The sequence below is a fragment of the Sphaerodactylus townsendi genome, linkage group LG04 (assembly GCF_021028975.2).
Source record: "Sphaerodactylus townsendi isolate TG3544 linkage group LG04, MPM_Stown_v2.3, whole genome shotgun sequence".
Taxonomy (NCBI): domain Eukaryota; kingdom Metazoa; phylum Chordata; class Lepidosauria; order Squamata; family Sphaerodactylidae; genus Sphaerodactylus; species Sphaerodactylus townsendi.
Window position 1 is genome coordinate 111,030,844 of NC_059428.1, and position 20,983 is coordinate 111,051,826.

General features: G+C 42.7%; 2 protein-coding genes across 2 annotated transcripts in view; one reads left to right on the plus strand and one right to left on the minus strand.

Annotated features, from left to right (window-relative positions):
- Positions 1-20,983, minus strand: part of CLDN10 (claudin 10) — an 85,531-nt gene that overhangs the window by 46,978 nt on the left and 17,570 nt on the right. The window lies entirely within an intron of this gene.
- ABCC4 (ATP binding cassette subfamily C member 4) overlaps positions 18,843-20,983 on the plus strand; it is a 217,887-nt gene continuing 215,746 nt past the window's right edge. The window contains exon 1 of the mRNA XM_048494888.1: positions 18,843-18,948. The gene's annotated coding sequence lies outside the window, so the exon portion shown is untranslated. The remainder of the gene's footprint in view (positions 18,949-20,983) is intronic.

Genomic DNA, 20,983 nt, shown 5'->3' on the forward strand with positions numbered 1-20,983 from the left:
AACCCACTTATTTATCGCAAAGTGCCAACATGGCAATTTAGAAGAAGAAGAAGAGTTTGGATTTATATTCCCCCTTTCTCTCCTGCAGGAGACTCAAAGGGGCTTACAATCTCCTTGCCCTTCCCCCCACACAACAAACACCCTGTGAGGTGGGTGGGGCTGAGAGAGCTCCGAAAAGCTGTGACTAGCCCAAGGTCACCCAGCTGGCATGTGTGGGAGTGTACAGGCTAATCTGAATTCCCCAGATAAGCCTCCACAACTCAAGCGGCAGAGCTGGGAATCAAACCTGGTTCCTGCAGATCAGAATGCACCTGCTCTTAGCCACTGCTCTTAGCCACTTCGTCATTGCTGCTCCTGAATACTGTGGTTTTAGTTCAGAAAAAAACAGTTGGCTCCGAGGCATGCATTACTCGGGAGTAAGCTTGGTGGTAGTTGGTGACTTTGCTTTGAAGCAATCGTGCAACTCTTCCAACGGGCGAATCACGACCCTAGGAGGGTTTACTCAGAAGTAAGCCCCACTGCCAGCAACTGAGCTTACTCCAAGGTAAAGGATTGCGCTTTAGTTACTTGCATGAAAATCAGTGGGGTTTAACAGGGTTATCTACACTGCTTTTCCAAAACTAGGTCTTAGGTTTAATGCTAGTAATCGAGCCCAGTGGCCCAGGCCAGCCTAGATGTGTGTGTGGGAGGTGGGGGTGGGGGTGAGTGTGTTTGTGAGTGCCCACAGAGAGGGCTCAGAGTGCCACCTCTGGCACCCGTGCCATAGGTTCGCCACCACTGGTCTATCACAACTCAGTTATAAAAGGGTTAACTGTTTGTATGTAAACAAATTGCTGAAGTCACTGTTTATGACCTGATCTATTGGTTAGCTATTGATCAGTGAGACAGCCATTGCTTACATGTTAGTGAGCACTTACATCTGAAATTATAATGTGAACTCTGTTTCTTTGTTTGAACAAACACTACATCAGAGAGGAGACACAAGGTAGACGAGGTAATGTAGATGTGTAATAGAAAAGAAAGGATTTCTTGCTTTATGTAATCCTCCCTTTATAGTTAGCAAACTCATTTGTAAAAAGCAACTAAGAATCTGTCTCTTCTGGTCTACTCTGTTTATCTATATATAAATAAAAATGTAAATGTTTGTTTGTTTAAAATCTTAAATCTCCTAAAGTTCTTCACTGATTGGTTTGAAATTTTGACACAGCGTTGCATTAGAATACGCACACGTTTATATATACCTACTGTTACACTATGATACAGGTGTCACACCTGTGACTGGTAAAACCATTCTTTTTTTAAAAGCACCATCTGGTGGACGTTACATAAACCCATGCTATACTCACTACTTTATGATTCCATCTCAAGTTCTCAGCTCCAGTCCGGCCTCCGAGCAGACCTCCTTGTTGCCACGTTCTCAGCTCCGGTCCGGCCTTCGAGTACACCTCCCTGCTGCCACCGGGACATAATTCAGCCAGGTAGAGCTGCGACCTTTACTAAGCTGTCGGACCCGCCAGGAGGGTTGGCCGGAAGCGGTAAAAGGTGTCTGGGGGATCCCCGCCCGCCCCTGGAATCCCCCAAGAGGGTCTCCGAGAAAGGCTGCGCCTCTGTCGGTCTTAACAGTCCTTCTGTGGTCGAGAATTCAATGTGGGGTCTTACTCCAGCACTGGGGAAGGAGGTGGGGGGGCCTTCCATGGCTCTTCTGGTCTGTGAACGGGACTGGGGGTTCTTACTGGGGGGAGGGGGGGAGAGAACCAGTTCCTCCTTAAAAACTCAGAAAATCAAGGGAGGAAGTTTTGAAATAGCTTGGAGTGCCCCTTTCGGCCTTCTGTCTCCCTGCTATTTCATGGCCCTTGGCCCTTGCCCCTTTTCGCTTACTGATACCCAAATGTTTCTCTCTTTTTATTCCCTCATTCTGGACTCACAACCCATATCATCAGAGGGCTGCCTGGGATTGGATCTGACACACTCTAACCCCTAATCTCAGATACATCAAGCCTTGGTAGTAGTATTCAGTATTGAGGAAAACATACTCTGCATATGAACTTGCATGGCTTATTGTTCTGCAAAATTAGCACATATGCATGAATTCTAAGTTTCTGGGGTTTGGATGGTTTCAAGTGGGATGCTGTGTTGCACTGCAGTAGAAGAGCAAGAACAGACAGGACAAAGATATGTGGATGACTCTATATAAAATGCAACTAGAGCCTTGCTTTGCCTCGGGGTCATACAGGAAAGAGAGACAGGGCTGGAGTCTTAAACTTCCATTCAGTCTCTCTCTATTCTGAAACTGGTCTCTCTGCTTTAGCAGCTCAATTGAGAAAAAGGCATGTCCTTCACTGGTCAGGAAGCCCACCATCCCCAACTGTATTTCCTTCAGGCTCCCCAAGGTGCAGCTGGGGAAATCTGGGGGGTAAAAGCACCATGGGACCACCCTCACGTTGCCCAAGGCCCGGTTGGTTTCAACAATGCAACATCCTTGCTTCTCACAGTTCTTTCCTGACCACCGTGCAATTGAGTGACGTCAAAAGAGGATTCCAACGGATATCCCATTTCAATTTGAGAGATTGCAATTCCCAATTTGATTGCCATTTGCAATCACCATCAGCAAAGCTCAGAACCAATCTTTATAATTGTGCGGTTTAGATCTACACATGGATTGCTTCTCACGTGGTCAATTATATGTTGCGTCTTCCACAGTCGGCAAACCACACACTCCCTATATCTGCACAGACAATGCAACAACAAAAAATATTGCGTACCCGCAACCATTGTTAAATCAAAAACCTTAGAAACGGTCGCTTTTGCTTTTCTTCCTTTCCCATTTCACCATACTGGGCCACAGCAACGCGTGGCCGGGTACAGCTAGTATATAACAAGTAAAAATTTAAAATCCTAAAAGACCAATTTAGTCTTGGCTGGCAATTTTTAAAGTTACTGGTATATCACTTTTGAGAGATGGAAGCATGAATACATTCCCTTAGGTTTGGCACCTAATAACAGCAGCTGGATCTGCAGAAATCAGCAGACGGAGCTTTCCATGGAGCTTTCCATGACATCGACATAAAGTTTGCAGCCCTACATTATTATATTGTAAATGCAGAAGTGTTTCCTGTAGTCAAATTTGATAGCTATTTGATGTTGCCAGGTTCATACTCTGAGAGGAGGCCTAGATCAAGGGTTGCATGAAAGGGAAAATATAGCTTGGCATGGTTTCTTTCGTAACTGTTACTACAGTGAGATAAGGAAAGTAGTATCTGCTCATGTTTTCCCTTAGCCAGAATTGTTCTATAGGAATATGGCTTATGGCCCTCATTCTACCAACATTTGTGTACATACTTAATTTGATTGAAGGATCTGAGTCTAATTCTGTACCTATTCACCTGGAAGCAAGTCCCTTTGATTTCAGTTATAAAATATATTATCTAACCAAAGGCCATTAAAGCAATGTTTAAAAGAAAACAAGAAAACACAACAGAGGTTAAAACAAAAACAGACAAAAACCAAGTGATTGCACTCTCCATTCCGAAAAACCTCTTAAAATCCAATTAAATAAAACCAATAACACTTCATAAGATGATATTTTTTAAAAGTATTGTGTGCTTTGGGGCAGCTACAGCAAATATTGATACCCTCTAATGCTGCTTAGTAACCATGTTGTGTCTATAGATATTTTGGGAATTTCAAAAAAGGCATTAGGCATCACCATAAATTGGCTATCGTAAGAGAAGAGCCAGATAATTTTAAATTGCAGTCTTTACCATTGGGGTAGGGCCTTTATAAAATGGCTGTCAATAGGAACAAGATCAGCTCTTTGCGTTTGGTTTCCAAAGAAAGGGGAGGATTTGCCAAGCCCACCAAGTGTTTTTAGAAAGTGGTCAGGACCAGGTGGGGCTTTTGCCCAGCAAGGCCTGTGATTGGGCACCATAGAATTTATTTGCTCCGCAGATATTTAAATACTGTGGCAGCAGCTGTCACCACAGCACAAGGATCTTCACTCTGTGACTGAAGGTAAGTGGTGGCAGCTATTTTCTGGATGGTTCCACCTCCTGCAGCAACCATTTTGTGGCAGCAGCCATTACACCATATCAGAATTCCAAAGGTAACTTTCGGCACAAAAAGGTTGGGGAGCCCTAGTCTAGGATCAAATCAAGGGTGCATAGCTGTTAGGGAAATCCCTCAATTAAATTAGCTGGGTGCTTTGCTAATCAGGATGCAACCTAAACCTCTCTGTTTTTCTTTCTGTTTCCTTGGATTGTTTCTCTCAGGAGTGAGCAGGTGCCCTTAGACTGGTGGGCAGTCATCACAGTGCCCACAAGTGGCACTTTAGTATCATTGTTCTACTGATAATGAATTTGTCCTGAGCACTCAATATGATCATTTTTTGTTTTCATTTACATTCAGTAAACAACAGAAAATTCACCTGGTAATAAGTGTTACAAGATAGTAGGCAGTGGAAAATGTTCCATTTATTTCAGCTAAACTTAGTTAAACTTGGAATTAGGGATATATTTTTGCTTTCATCCCAAAAGCTTCATTTGTTTTTACTTCATTTGTTGTTAGCTCTGTTCTCTTTACTACAGTCTTTTCCTTCCATAGATTTTTGGCTGTAATTTCTTTGTTTTCTTTCCAATTTGAATGAAATTGCTAGGTATTGTACCACATACCCAGGAAAATTTTCCAGCCAAATTTCAGGCAGATAACAGGAAAAAATATAGTTTGTGTAATCAGCTGAAGAATAAACACATCTGCCAATTAAAAGGCAAATCCAAGGGAACAAATAGCTATTGTCCCTTTCCTGTTGTCCCCACTTACTTTATTTCACCTATATAACATATTAGTTGGAATTTTTGAATTCCATTTTAGTAAAATGACTGTGGATTCCTACTTGAGCAAATAGGAAAGTTGTAGGGTAAGAAAATGGCAGTTTGGGGGAGGGGGGATGCTAGTGAGGCAGAACAATGAAAATCACCCAGAGCAGCCAATGAGAGTGTTGTTTCAGACATCCAGGAGCACCTTAATGTTGAGAAACAGGGTTAAGAATGGACTGGCAGTTTGGTCAGTTTGGATTTGAAGATTTGCCTCTAGAAGGTTGGAAGTTGGTAGTCACAGAGGAGAATATTCTTAGGGTGATGTCTGGAACCCCAAGAAACTGACAACTCATCTCCGCTACATACCACAACCTTGATTTTAGTTGGACCCACACTTATCTGGACCTTATGTTCCCCTCATGGAGCATCCAGACTACATCTGCTGACAGGACTCATGGGCAGGGGGTGGGATGTGTGAGGAACAGGAGAACTTTGTGATTAAGCCTTAAGACCCTGAAATAATTGGGAGAGTTGGCTTTATCATCAAGTAGAATCAAAACTAAAGGTGAAAATAAAAAGATCCGTGTTCAGATCTTTTGACGTGTCGGAAGTTTTAAAATAGGTGTGGAAATGTGTCACTTTGCATGCTCTGGCACTAAGGGTACTTCCACTCATGCAGAATAATGCACTTTCAATCTACTTTCACAATTGTTTGCAAGTGGATTTTGCTTTTTCGCACAGTAAAATCCCACTGCAAAGTGCATTGAAAGTGGATTGAAGGTGCAATATTCTGCATGTGCGGAAGTGCCCTAAGTGAATGGTTAACCTTATTCCCCCATGCAATGGAGGAATCATTGCCACACAATTCTTGATTGCAATTGAATTTCACATAATCACATTTCACCTTGTCCTTCTTGCATTTCTGGGTCCCCACTGCAGAGATGCCAGCCTCCAGGGGGACCTGGGAATCCCTTGGAATTACAGCTGATCTCCAGCCTACAGAGGTGAATTCCCCTGGAGAACATAGATGTTTTGGAGCGTGGGCTGTATGGCACGGTACCCCACTCGGGTCCCTGTCTTCCCCAGGCTCCATCCCCAAATCTCCAGGAGATTTCCAATCTGAACCTGGCAACCCTCCCCCATTGAGCTTTTCTCATCCTGTTATATAAAATGCAAACTAAGAAAATTCACTCATTGTATCTGAAGAAGTGGGTGCTATACTCTATGCTGGAATAGCATCTGTGCACTTTGCTCCCCCCCCCCCACACACACACACAATTGCCCTGGCAATAATATACACTACTTGACCAGAGCTGCATGTTATGAACTGAATTCATGTGTATTGTACTGACAATTGGGTGGTGTCACATTATGACGTTTAATAGGCAGACTTTGTTTATAGGATGGCTTGCTATTGCCTTCCCCAATCGTCTACACTTTACCCCTAGCTAGCTGCTTACTCATTTTACTGACCTTCAAAGGATGGAATGCTGAGTCAATCTTGAGCTGGCTACCTGAAACCGACTTCTGTCAGGTTCGAACTCAGGTCGTGAGCAGAGCTTCAACTGCAGTATTGCAGTTTACCACTCTGCGCTACAGGGCTCTAATTGTAATATATATTAATAGTAATTTTTGTGCTGTTTTAAGCTTGTAGAAGGAGTAGTTTCCACAAGGAATAGGTTCTACAGGTGGACTGGATCCTAGCAGTTGTTGTTAAAATCAGCAGGTTGATATTTAACACTGTGCACCAGTATGTATCACTGATCTTTCACACCAGGTGCTCTTTTGAAATTATCAGTTTATTAGCACTACTGGGAATATTGTACAACATATTCCAATTTTGATATATACTCTTCTTAAGGCTGACACTTAAATGATTGAAAGTCAGGCTGCATGTGAGTCCCTCAAGGTCAGTTTCTCCCCTTACTTTGCAACAAACATCTCCAGTTACAAGCAGTGGCCTTGGAATAAGCAAACTGTAAAACTTGACTCAGGTATCCTCTAGCTGACAGATTCTTCTCTGCAGTAGTAGCCTTTCTGTGTTGTGGGAACTTCTTTGATTATACAGTTTTACAAGTTAGTTATATTTTTCTAAGTTGTGAAAGTTGTAGAATGATCTATATAATTTTTGTTTATGATTTCACCCATGCATAGTCTGTGCACCTTTATAGTGCCCGTATAATGTCTGAAACATGTTCATGGACTTGTGGTTTTGGATACGTAAATAATGTATACACTTTTAACATGTTCAGTGATTACTCTCTGTTCATTAAGCTTCTTAATTAAATTCTTATAGATTCCCATGAGGAACTGTATGCAAAACGTTTAGAGGCAGTATAGGTGAACAGAATTATTTTTCTTTCTGCTACACCATTGCTCTTTTTACTCAGCCTTTAAGATCCCACAGGGCTCCTGCTTATTTCGTCCATACTATTTCCTAGATAGAAATTGTCCCCCCCCCTCATAAGCTTCTTTAAGTGCTTGTGGGAGGTGGGAAGACAGTCAGCTCATATTAGGGTAATATTAGGGTAATAATAAGGGCAATCAAAATTCCCCCTGCCTTAGCTGCTACCTGAGATATGGCCCAGAGTAAAGGGTTATTTTTCCCTCTCCCAACCCCAGTGCAAAGGCTCAACCCATTTTCCACCCACACAGCTTCTTTTTTGTAAAAATTAAATAATTTTTAATCTCAGGCCCCTCATGTCTTGTCAGTGCGTCATCAAGTTGACCAACAAGGAAGGGGGTATTTGTTTCCTGAACACTAAAATAATGTTTAGTAGTACTAACTTTTCCATCTCTGGATCATCTACGTAAGGTTCTTTGTAATAAAACGTACTTGACACATCCAAAAACACAACAATTATAGCTTATCACCCGGAACTTAGACATTTAAGTATCACCTTTATTCAGACATTGCAAGTCTGTAATGGCCTTTTACTGATAACCATCTGAGGTTGTATTAAATTCAGATAGCAGGGAGTGGATTGGTTGACTGGCCGTAGATATCTGTTACTCTCCATGGTAGCCTCTCCTATCGGAATAGCATGCTTGGGTAGGAGCTTTTTCCTTGGTAATTTAAATCACCAATTTCCCAAACCTGCCCCCTCTCAGCTTTCTGACAGAATTTTGCCTGTCATTTTCATTAAAATAATTCAGGAGAAGAACATACAGAATCATAGGCAAATGGGGTAGCAGTGTAGGAATTTAAGAAGGGGCATCACTGTCTAGACAAGGAGAACATTGTATAGCTCCAGCAGTGGAGAGGGGAGGAGTCCTATGGGTGAAAGTCAGAGAGGGAATGGGTATAGTAGTCAAGGCAGGAAATGATTGGAACTAAGCATGAACCACCAGAAGGATTTGAAAAGAAGGGACAGCTTTTCAAGTACACAGAGAAATGGTGTGACTTGGAGAGTGATTGAATATGGACACCCAAGGGTGAGCAAGAAAAATGAAAAATGAACCTATTGAGTTCCTGGTTGATAGGGAGGGGAAACAGAATGTACTCATGGAGGGGAAGGTTTGGGTGGGGGTGAATTCAGTTGTGTACAGAAATTTTACATGGTAATGAGATATCCAAGAAAAAAATGTAAAACAGGAAGTTGGAGTTGAGGGGGCTCTGAATGGCGCATAGAAGGTTTAATGCTGAAAAGTAATAGAATGAGTTTGCTAAGGAACTTTTATTTTGCCCTTTCAGTGTCAAGGTCTTGAAATAAGGGCACATGCACTGCACAGAGGTTTTGGAAATGTTTTACTGGTTATGACTGTGACCAAAATTCACAGATTGTGTTTGGCAATGATTGTGAAGCCTTTTGTGAGACAGCATTTTTATTTTTATGGTTTAATGGTTTAGAGTTTTATTATGTTTGTTTATGAAATATAAGTCACCTTGTTGGGTGTTGGAAGTTGGGTTGGAAGTTAATAAAATAAACCAACAAAGCTGGGTGATCATGAATGCCACTCTTGGAGTGGAAAAGCATGATCCAAGTAGGGAACTCTGGAGAACCTCAAGGGAGAGGGAGAAAGTAGAGCAGAGGCATGACACTTGGCTTCCTGTTTCATGATCTAAACCTGCAGAGGCATATCTCCCAGTGTCTTGAGGCTATGGTGGCAGGTCTGGAATAAACAAATCAGCATTTGACTGGTACTGATTTAATAGACCTACCAAGATTAAGCTCTCATTAATTAATCAAGTTAAGATATTAGGTGTCCTCTTGAGCCTGGTTTTGCTGATGGATAAACAGGTCATTGCTGTTTCCAGAAGGGATAACTTCTTTCAATTATATCTAGCTGATAACATGACCCTTTATTTAAAACATTTCTGACACACCTAACTACACTGGCCTATGCTGCTGTAGCCTATAGGATGGACTACTGTAATGGACTCTACAAAGGGCTGCCTTTGAAGACATATCAGAAGGTTAAAAATATAGCAGCTAGAGTCCTGTCTGGAGCCAGATGCTCAGAACATAGAACGTCACTGTTGATTCAGCTATACTGCCCAATTCCAAGTGCTGGTTATTACCTTTAAAGCCGAGACCTTTTTGGCCTTAGGCCCTCATACTTATTGAATAAAGTCTCCTGTAATTGTCTTATACACCAGTTAATGGCCTTAGATAGGCTTCTGTTGGTGCTGCCCTCTCTCAGGATTGCCCTGACCTGGCTGGTCTAGGCTAGTCAGATCTGCCCTCTCTCAGGATTGCCCTGACCTGGCTGGTCTAGGCTAGTCAGATCTGGAAGTTAAGCAGGTTCGGTGCTGGTTAGTGCTTGAATGGGAGACCACCAAGGAAGATGGGGGTTGCTTTGCAAAGTGGGGGCATATCTACAAAAAATAGCACCCAGGGCAAGCACTGAAATTTCCTTGCTTTTGGGCCACATTCTTCCCTGTCAGCTCCAGAAATGATTAGAATGTTAGATTTGAATGAGAGAGAACTATTTGAATCACTGCCCAGGCCACCAAGCTCACTGGATGACCTCTGCCCTGTCTCTTAACCTAAACTTTCCCACAAGATTGTTCTGAAGGGGAAAAAAACCACAGAGATACCTTCCTGTTTGTGGCTGTATAATAAAGTACAGCTGTGAACAAATACAATGTTTACATGAATCAGTAAAGTGCATACAGGTGCGGCAAAGCCAGTAAACGGCACAAGACTTTCCCAATAAACAATAAAAAAGTCTCTAGAGGGAAGGTGTAGTAGTCTGAAGTGCATTATTTCAAGAGAATCCAATACAAGAGAATCCTGAATGAATTTCCAAGTATGTACTTGTTTTTGTGGAGTCAATGTCTACTTCTTCACCACGTTCACTATGCCCATTTCTATACTCTGTTTCACATAAAGATGTTAGTAGATTGTATATTCTTCCACAACAGAACAAAACTTGCCAGACCTTCTTTGTTATAGAATGGGCAGGGGGAATGGAGGGAACCATGGGAGGTGAGGCTTGTCCTGCAGCAGGCAGGAAGGCCGGTGCTGGAGGACAGCACTGCATCCCAACCAGCGGTGGGAGGTGGAGGCTGGTGGGGCCAGAGGAGGAAGCAGGGGGAGCTGTCTTGAAAAGGTGGACAGTGCACCCCCAGTCACGTGGTGCTGGCGGCACATGCCCTGGCTTGCCCCACCCTAGTTATGTGCCTGAGGAAGGCAATAGCAAACCACCTCTGCTCCTTCTCTTGCTTTGGAAACCCCATGAGATTGCCATAAATCAACTGTTACTTGAAGACACTTTACACACACTCATGACTGTCTGTATGACAGCAGCTAGATCATGGGCTTTCTCAGTGGGAGTTGCCTGTCAAAGTAGTTGCAAAGGGTGCCTTCATTGGCTATATTTTGGGAGGCTTGTAAGAAAGTTCTACTTCAGATGGAATTGGTTGGAGGATAAACTGCTTAGGCAAATTTGTCTGCTGTTTTAATCTGTGCAGCTTTTACATCTCTCTATTATCTTTTGTTTTTCATTTGTACTGGTGCTCAATTTTTGTTCTTACACTGCATAATTGTCTTCATCTTATTAACGGACTTATATTCACTACTATGTATACTAGTCAAGTCAAATTTTACTTGTGTATAGCCAGAAGCAATTTACAAAAAGTACAATAAGAACAATAAAACCTTAAAATCACAATAAAATAAGCATTCCACAAAATGTTAAAAGGAGATAAATTACAGGTTAACTAATACACCCACACTTATAAATTCTATAGACTTGCTATTTTTGAGATCTCATTAGCCCTGGTTGTTTTGGCTTCACAAGCAAACGAAGAAATTCTAGATGTAACGTGAGAATCAGAATCTGATAGTAAAACTAACTGCCAGTCTAAACCTCTCAATAGTCCATCAAGAAATTTGGCCCTGGGTTCCACATACAGTGGACAAGATAAAAAAACATAGTGTGGAAGATCCTCCACAATAGACTCTTCACAGATATAATACTGCTGTTCCTTTGGCAGTTTGTTATATCTTCCAGACAGTATTGCCGTTGGCATGGTTTGGCGGCACAAGGCTGCTCTAAATTCTGGAATAGTAAGATTAGCTAAATAAAGGTTTTGAGGTGGTCATTTTTGAATAGTTTAAACCATGATAAACATTTGGATTGTAGAATTGTTGTTCTGCTGATTATACTGTGTATACTATATATTAGAGCCAGTTTAGTTTAGTGGTTAAGATGTTGGACTAGGACCTGGGAAACCCAGATTCAGATCCCCACGGGCACCTTGGAAGCTTTCTGGGTGACCTTGGGCCAATCACACACTTTCAGCCCTAACCCTGGCTAGTACTTGTATGGGAGACCTCCACTACCATGGTTATGATTCAGGGGCAGGCCATGGCAAACCCCTCCTAATGTCTCTCGCCTTGAAAATCATGTGTGGTCAGCAGTGATTTGATAGCCAAAAAGAAGAAAAGAAAAGAGGAAAACAATTAAAATATATATCTATAAGCCCTCTATTACTATAATGGGTTAGAACCTGTTGCATGCTTACTTACATATTCTTACTCAACAGAACAGTCATGTGAGGTCACTCTATTTAGCAGAAATTCTTTTTATGTTCAGATATTCTCCCCTGCCTTCTTTGTCAACAGCTTGGCATGTCTCTTGGCATGTCTCTCACTGGTTGGGCCTCCAATACCCCATTCAAGCTTACAACTAGGGCTGTCAGCCTCCAGGGCAGACCTGGAGATCTTCTGAAATTATAACTGATCTATGGACTACAGAGATCAGTTTCCCTGGAGAAAATGCCAGCTTGTGTGTGTGTGTGTGTGTGTGTGTGTGTGTGTGTGTGTGTGTGTGTGTGTGTGTGTGTGTGTGAGAGAGAGAGAGAGAGAGAGAGAGAGAGAGAGAGAGAGAGAGAGAGAGAGAGAGAGAATCTCTGGTATCCCAACCCTGCTGAGCTTTTTCCCAAATTCCCTTCTCTCTAGACTTTACCTGGAGAGTATTTGTCAAGCCAGAGTTGGCAACCCTATTAGCAGCACAGATACCTACTTGTCACTGATGAGGTCACAATGCTGATTCTTCCTGTCATTTGACCAGTACATGTGACCTTTTGTAATGCTGCCTAGGTGTTAAAGTGCTGCCTTAATGTGCTGCCTAGGTGTTAAAGTTGGGTCCTGTGTTTGGAAAGGGTGAGACTGCCACTTCAGTAAACCTTCCTTCTGCATAAAGAATATTAAAGATACAAGTGGTTTATTTCAGAAAGGATAGGAAATCAAGATAGAAATAATACTTAAACTCAGGCGAAATAATTTAAGCTAAAACAGATAATTTGTGGGCTTCCTTTTTTCCCTGTTAGGTGTTCAGAAATGTCTTTCATGGTCTTTCTTGCTGGCTGTTTTTCGTCCATGCTGCGGCTGAAGGTTTCAGGAAGCTACAGCTCTTTTTCAAGTTGCTTTGAAGGTTAGTCAATCCCTACTGGAAGTTCACCTTATACTTTCCCCTCAGAAGTCTCTTTTTCCTCAGCCACTGTCTCAATCTCCCCAATGGGGCAAAAGCCCTTTCTCTGTGGAGAATCCCCAGGAGGGTTACAAGAAAGTACAGCTTTGCTTCAAATTTTCTCTCTTTCTATCCTGATATTTTGTTGCAGTTCATATTAAACCATGGCTAACTGTTCCACGGGTGAGTCTTAGTTAGTTAGTTATACAGGATTTGTAAAAGCCTTTAGGGTCTTGTAGAATTAATGTTTTGTAAGGTTGTTAACAATACAGTGTTTTGGAGGACATTGATTCATAGGGTTGTCATGAGTTGGAAGTCACTTGACATTACTTAATACACACAAAGTTGTTTAATAACTGGTTATTTTCCATTGTGGATGCAGTTTATACAAGTAGAGGAATCAATTGGTAAAGCTTTTTTTCTAGATTGATCTATTTCAGGCTCTAGGATGAAGGCATGGAGGAGCAAATAGAAACAATGCCCCCCCCCCCATCAATAAGCAGCGTTCCTCCTCCCCATCAATCTGGTGTATTGTTGAAGGCTTTCCTGGCCAGAATCAACTGGCTGTTGTGGTTTTTCTGGGTTGGTGGTTGCCGGCCATCTACATTTTCATATCAGTATTACAGCTTTATATTGATATTTCCTGGTTATAACAATATTTTTTATTTTTTTTTCAAAAGTTGACCTTTGATCCACTGGAAATACCTGTGAGGAGTGTGGGGGGGGGGGGCAGGGGGGACAGGAAGGAGTGGAAACCCCAAAGTGAGGGAAAACATTGGGGTTTTCCTGTTCTTGCTGACCATGGGGCTTCCAGGATCAGACACGCCATAACACAGAGCGTGTCTGCAATGAAATCCCTGCCCCACAGGAAACATACCCTCACTGGAGGGCAGAGTGCGAGTGTATAATTGGCCTTCCTCTTTTTAACAGACTCATTGGATTCCAGTATCCCCCCTGATCTGATCTGTGAGATCCCTTAGAGCCTAAGATTAAAATCCTTCTCTCTAGGTTGCCAGGTCTGAGTTGGGAAATACCTGGAGATTCTGGGGATAGTTGGGTTTGGGGAGGGACCTTGGCAGGGTACAGTGCCATAGAGTCCACTCTCCAAAAGCAGCCATTTTTTCTAGGGAAACTGATCTCTGTAGTCTGGAGATCAATTGTAATACTGGGAGTTCTCCAGGTCCCACCTGGATGCTGGGAACCAAGACAATCATAAATAAATAAATCAGCTGTGAGTGGGGACATAACATTTTTGTAGTAAGCCAAAGATTTTATTAATTGTACTTTGTAATCACATTAATGAGAATGACATTAAAACTGGTGATTTTGACTTTTTAAATTTTATTTTTATTAATTTGCATTTATTCCCTGCCCTTTACTGCATCTCAGAGTGGGTTACAATAAAAACCATACAAAATTCAACAATAGAAAAATCACATCCAAAAAACCCTAAAACAATCTAAAATCTCACCCATCCACCCCACCCACTCACAAAAAGGGAGAGGTGTATGAACACCTTGGGGGTCCGCCTACCACTGGGGACATCAACCAAGTGCCTGGGTGAAGAGGATGGTCTTCACCAGGTGCCAAAACTCCAAGAGAGTAGGTATCTGGCGAACCTCCCCCTTTTGAGGTCAGGAGGTGGCCGAACCGGGGGATTTACAAAGAATGGGTGACCTGGCTCAAAGAGTCCTGGGGTCCCATACAGGAGGCTCTGTGCCAGACAAAAAAGGCGCAGAAAACCCAGGCAGATAAAAGGGAGGGAGGTGGCTCTGGAGGTGGGGGGACTCAGTGTATTTGGTGACCAAGAACTTGAGAGGAGCACAAGGGTGGAAAAAGTTGGGACATAAATTTGTGGGACCTTTTAAAATTGTGCAAAAAATCAATGCAGTGACTGTGGAATGAGAGTTGCCAAAAAACTTGAGAAAAATACACCCTGTGTTTAATTGCTAAAGAAGGCAGGCCACCAGATATATGGCATTTGCAGTATGGATCACAGGTTATGCATGATCTGAAGTTTGCCACAGATGCTTTCAGAGCATCCACTTATTCGTTATGTGTTGCCAAAAGATTAGTCCAGGGTTAGAGACAGCTTAGATCAGAGAGTCACCATCTTCTCCTGTTAGGATCTCATTCCGGGAGGCAAGATCTAACAGGAAGTGGATGGAGGCGGACTCCTGGAATCTCACAGAATCACATCCACTAACCCTGTTCAGGCTGGTCTGGGCCTTCCATCATGCATAGCCGGATCGTCCAAAATGGGGAGGGAGCCCTTAAGGGGGGCAGAATGTCAGGAAGGGCTACCGCACATCAAAGGTGACTCTGTTTTCTGTCTTTCATTTTCCTGCTGACTGATGCTTTGTAACTTGTAGTAAACTAGGGCATCTTCGCACTGGCCTTGAGGACATAGCAGTTACAACATTCATGTCTGTTTCACACTGCCTTTGATATGGGGTGAGAAGTTGGAAGGGGGAGCAACCTTAAGGGGATAAAAAAAGATGTATTCAAAGACAGTTCTTTAGAACTGACTTTCTTAGCCACACCCATGTTGTCATCAATAAAGGCTTCTTATTTTTAAATATAGAGTCTAATATTGGTCTCAGATCTGGGGCTGACAACCATCTCCAAATGTCTCTTATCTTGAAAACCCTAGGCATTGCTATAAATCAGACTTCCAAAAAGGAAAAAAAGGAAAAAGAAAGTACAACAGCTGATAATTAACCTTTCATTTACAAGTGCCAAGAGAGAACAGAATTCAGACTAAAAGTGAATGAAAGGGAAAATGAACAGGACCTTTGATGAAGATTTACTTCTAAGTAGATATAGAGTAGGCTGTTTCCCTTTGTGCAAGCTTTGTTAGTTTTGTAAGGGGAATATTAGGCTATAGTAAATGTAAATCTAACTTTCATGTGCCAAAGAGGGATTGTTTAACAGAGGGGTAGCAAGAAATCATTGAAAGCAGATGAAATGTTTGTAGGTAACCACTAGAGGGCAGTAAATGCAAATTGTCCCTATTTGCAGAAGCCAAGACACTCTCCAAATGGCCTTTTAGTTTTCCTGACCAAGCACTCCTTTTAGATGCACAACGAAGAAGCCTCCTAGTGACAGAAAGTGATTATCATTAATCATTGTGTGTGGGGAAACTGTGTGATGTCCACCCTTTCCTTTATCTCCTTGTGGTTTCCAAAATCCACAAGGCCTCAGATAATGTGGCCAGTTGCAAATACGTTGAGTTCAAGATATTTGCAGTCTCAGGCACCCCATGATTTCAGATTTGTTCTGGCTTCAGTCTGCCAGATACATTCTAGGTATTCTGTGTTGAAACATGATTCCCACACATCTAGAGTAAAATTTGACATCTGCCTTTGCATCTCCATTCTGGGATATCACACTGCCCAAGTAGGTGAAGCTCTCCACTTTCTCTAGCTGCTGTGATCCAACAACAATTTCCTGTGTTTGGACTGTGGAGCTAACATATATGATTTATAAACGCTTATCCTGAGACCAGTTTTGCCCTCTTCTCTATCCAGGCCAGTCGTTGCTCGCTGCAGTTTTGGCTCATCTTCCTTGAGCAGAGCAATGTCATCAGCAAAATCCAAGTTGCCAAGGCGGTCTTGGTCAGACCAGTGTATGCCATTGACAGAACGTGTTCCAGTTATCTGCAAGATGTAGTCAAGGGCAACAAGGAAGAGAAGTGGAGACGGAATGCAGCCTTGTCTGACCCTGGTGGTGATTTCAAAGAAGTCCGTGCAGCCATTGTCTGTCTTGATGCAAAATCTGAATCATAGGTATAAATCTTTGAAGATGGGGATGATGGCTGCTGGTACTCCGTACAAATGCAGGATCTGCCAGAGGGACTCTCAGTGAATGCTGTCAAAAGCTTTCTTAAAGTTGATGAAGTTGATGGCCACTGGATGTCGATATTCAGTTCATTGCTCTAGTCTATGATGTTTCAGATGGTGAAGATTTGTTCACTGTAGGACCTTCCACTGTGAAATTCAGCTTGTTCCTCTTTCAGGCATTGGTCAAGGGCACTTTGCAATCACTGGAGTAGGATTATGCAGAATATTTTCCCAGGGACTGAGAGGAGTGTGATGCCCCACCAATTGGTGCATTCGGAGATATTGCCCTTCTTGGGGAACTTGACTCTGGCACATCTTTGCCAATCTTCTGGGACTGCACCCTTTTGGCAGCAGTTGTTGAACAGTGACGTCAATGTATCTGCCATTGCCTGCGCACCATGTTTCAGAATCTCTGCAGGTATTTCATCCAACCCAGCCGCCTTGTTCTTGAGAGTCTTGATCGCAGTTTTTACTTCTTTGATGGTAATCTCACCAGCGTTCTTTTGGAGCTCCTCTTGGGCATCTTCTGAATCGAAGTCATATGAGGTGGTCGGGCCTGGTGCGTTGAAGGTTTCTCAAAAGTGTCAAATCCACCTTTTGTTCTGCTCATCTTGGGTAGGTAGGAGTTTTCCATTCTTGTCTCTAATCTGGACATTAGAGCTGTTCTTGGTTGCAGTCAGTTCATTGATGATGCAGTAGAGGGTTTTGGGATCATTTTGGTCAGCTGCTTTTTGTGGTTTTTGTCCCTTTTTGTTCCAGCCAATCCTTCTTTTCAACAACTTTTCTTAATGAATAGATCAAGCCTTGTGTACCTTTGGCTTCTCTCTTCCATTTCATCTGTGCCTTTAGCGTGCTCCCATTTCAGTTTGGTGTCTTTTCTTTCATCAGTCAGCTTCTATGTTCGGTCTTGGATCCACTGTTCCTTCCATTGTCCTTGGCATCTCCCAATAGTGTTTTTGGCACATTCTGCGATGGTGTCCCTAAGGCTACTCCAGAGGTCTTCTATCTGCCATATCCTTGAGAAGATTGAAGCGATTATGCAGTTCCAAGGTGAAGATGGTGGCAGTGGCAGGGTCCTTGAGTTTCTCTGTTGCAAATGGTTTCTTTGCTATGGTCTTTCCTATGTTTCAGAGCTTGAACTTTATTTCTGCTCTGACTAGATAATGGTCTGATCTAACATCTGCCTTTCTGGAGACGCTTGCATCACACATTGCTTACACCCACTTCTGGCTGATTCAGATGAGGTCAATTTCATTGAAGGTTTGCTCGTCTGGCAATTGCCACGTCTTCTTGTGGATCATCCGATGTTGGAAATACGTATTCCTAACACACAATCCATTGTGTTCGCAGAATAATACCAGTCACTCGCCATTGTCACTCTCCCTATGAGTCCTGATAAGTTCTCCTGTGAGTTCCCAGTTCCTTAACTCTGGCTTGCACGTCTCCTTCCCCAAACCACCATCAGCAGGGAGGTCTACTGATTCCCTCTTGTTCCATAATTCCTTGCACCTAGCATGCTTTATCCTATGCTTAAGGAGCTATAGACTGGGATGTATAATTTCTAAAGCAGCAGAAACCCACAGTGTAGATTTGGGGATCTTAGAGAACAATATTTTCTAGCTCCCTGGTGAGCTACAATAAACACTGGACATGTGTATGAATGAATTTGAATACCATTGAATTTAGACTCATTTATAAAATGATAGAGGGGAAAGGCACAATGGCTCTCTTTTACAGATATTGGCATAATTGTTAATGATAACCAATGTCCACCCTCATGGTTGACAGTAGTCTGGTGATTTTCATGTTACACTGAGAATAAAGAATCCAAACAGTTCCTGCATACCTGTTTTCATACCCTCATATTTCCTTGTCCTTGAATTGTCTGGACTTAATTATTTGCATCTTTTTTTTTTTCAAATTACAATACTGACTCCTTTGGTGGCACAGGCCTGAGGTTTCCTGTATCTGTTGATTATTTTTGTGTTTTGAATGTTAGACACTGTAAGCACTGTGAAGCTACATCAATAGTTGTCTGGAGTGGGAGGAAAAAAGAGAGCCCCACAAAAGAACAATAAATTTACTTCCTTCCAGTAAATAGGCTGCCTCTGTTTCCCTTGCACTGAGAATGAGCAGCTGCTTGCCAGTTGTCTATTGGGGATGAGAATCATTGGCTGAAAAGAAAAGGTGACTCGCTGTTTTCGTACTTTCTGGGACTTCCTTCATCCCACTTTCCCGCTAACTTTCTGAATCTCATTTGCGTAAGGTTTTTCTCGCAATACGCTGCCTCCTACACACCTCTGCTGGCATGTTAATCAAAGCTTGATGATGGACTGGAGGTTGTGCTGCCCCTGAAGGGAAAATCAGCCACTCAGGTGAGCCTATAGGACTGCTGCTGCTGCATCCAATCACCTTCGGGAAGATGGATGAGATGTTGGAGGGAACACAGGAGAAGGGAGAGTTGAGTTCTGCCTCAGGAGGAAAATAGTGACAGCTCAGGTCTGGCTCAGGAAAAGAGCAGACAGAATGAAGGGTAGCTCTGCCAGGTAGTGTGGCAGAGTGGTTTAGCCCTGTTTCTGGGAGAGAAGAGAATGCTTGATTGTTAGGCTTGTCTCTGGTGGTGAACAGACCTTGTACCACTTAGTCTGATTCTGGAGAAAGTGCAGGCAGGTGTGGGTGGAATCCTGGTGTGAAAGAGGATCTAATTGAGTGGGTTGTCAATTAGTCTGTGCATGGAAGCATTGTAGAAAATCTTAACTACTCTCTGAAGTCATAACCAGTTTACATTTTTGTGCCTTAGCCACTTTTCTACTTTGCCTGGAGACTTGGGCTGCTGCCTTGAGCTAGTTACACACACTCAGCCTCAAGCTTGGCATGCATTTGGATGGGAGACATCCATGGAATACCAGGGATATAGCCTGGAGACAGGCAATGGAAAACCACCTTTGAATGTCTCTTGCCTTGAAATCCCTACTGGGTCACCTTAAGTCAGCTGCGACTTAACACTTTCCACTGCCAGACACAAAGAGGAAGCCTGCTGAGCTTTTCTGATGTACCTCCTACTTCAGTGAGGGGGAGGAAAGCCAAGACTGGCCCTTTGCTCTGGGAAAGAAGGAGGTGGGCAGCAGGAAACCCACTGGCAGATACTGTGGCACTCATGGATGTCACATCAGGAATCAGTGCACTATTCCATACTTGCCATAGCTGTGTCTTTGCTGTGGGACATCAGCCAGAGAGGTCCCTGTACAAAAAGCCATGAGAGGAGCTCCCATGTTAATAGACCAATTCCAAGACACCTGAACTCTCGATTATTTATACTCAACAATGCCAGGATTTGTATAATGTTCATGATACATAGCTAGGGTTTTGTTAGTGAGATTCAATGATACTTCCCTTTTAAGCAAGTTTCTGTGACCTGTTCGAATGGTATGCTGCAAGCTCTATGCAGCAAGGAATTTGAGAATGGGGGGGGGGGGATTATGTAGATTGGAGAGTGCTAAATAAAAGAATAATAATTAATATCCTATAGGCAAACAGGGAAGTTATGTAAATGTTAGATGTGCACAACCTGTCTTCTGTTAAACCGAGCACAGCCCCAGGTACCATACAGGATAGCTTTTGAGAAGCTTTGTAATCATTGTAGATTTGTTGTTGTTGTTCTGTCTTACTTTGGGTGCCCGACCTGGGATCTTTCTGTAAACTAGTATGAGAGGAAAAACAATAGGCTCTTGGTGCACAGAGGAACATTTGCTGGAATTGTTTGTACTAGCTTGTGCCTGTAAGATCTATGGATTTAAATTCCAGCATCATAAGAGAAGCAAGAGATGAAAATCACACCCACACAGAATTGTAAGGTAGCAAGAGTGCTTAGGAAAAGTTATCCCTGAGCCATATCCTAAATGTTTGAAAAAGTAATAAGGTGGAGAAAGAACAATAGACATTATTCACCAAAAAGAAATGTCCGCTTGTGCCCCTGGAGCTATTTATACTGAGTCATCCAATTGGTGAAGTCACTCTAAGACTTAAAGTTCACAAGGTGAAGGGTCGGAATGTGTAACGATCAGGAACCAGTGCCAAGGAGATGCTTACCCGTAGTGTATTTACTGCATTCGTGTTCTATTTTTCTTCTATTGTGGATCTCAAGAAAGGCAGGCATGTGGGTCTAAGGGTCTCCCATCCCCAGGCCCAGACTTGTTTGAAGAGGGTGCTGTTTCTTTCATATGCCTTCTAATCATATCCTGGTACCTATTATTGGTAGGGTTGCCACTCTTTGTTTCCTCCATGCTGTGAGACCCCACTCCCTTCAGAGCTTAAATATAGGGGTGTGCCAAAAAAACCCAACACCCCGGTATTTTTCAGATTTGGGTATGCTGGACCTAAAAATATAGGTATTTTTAAATACCACTATAG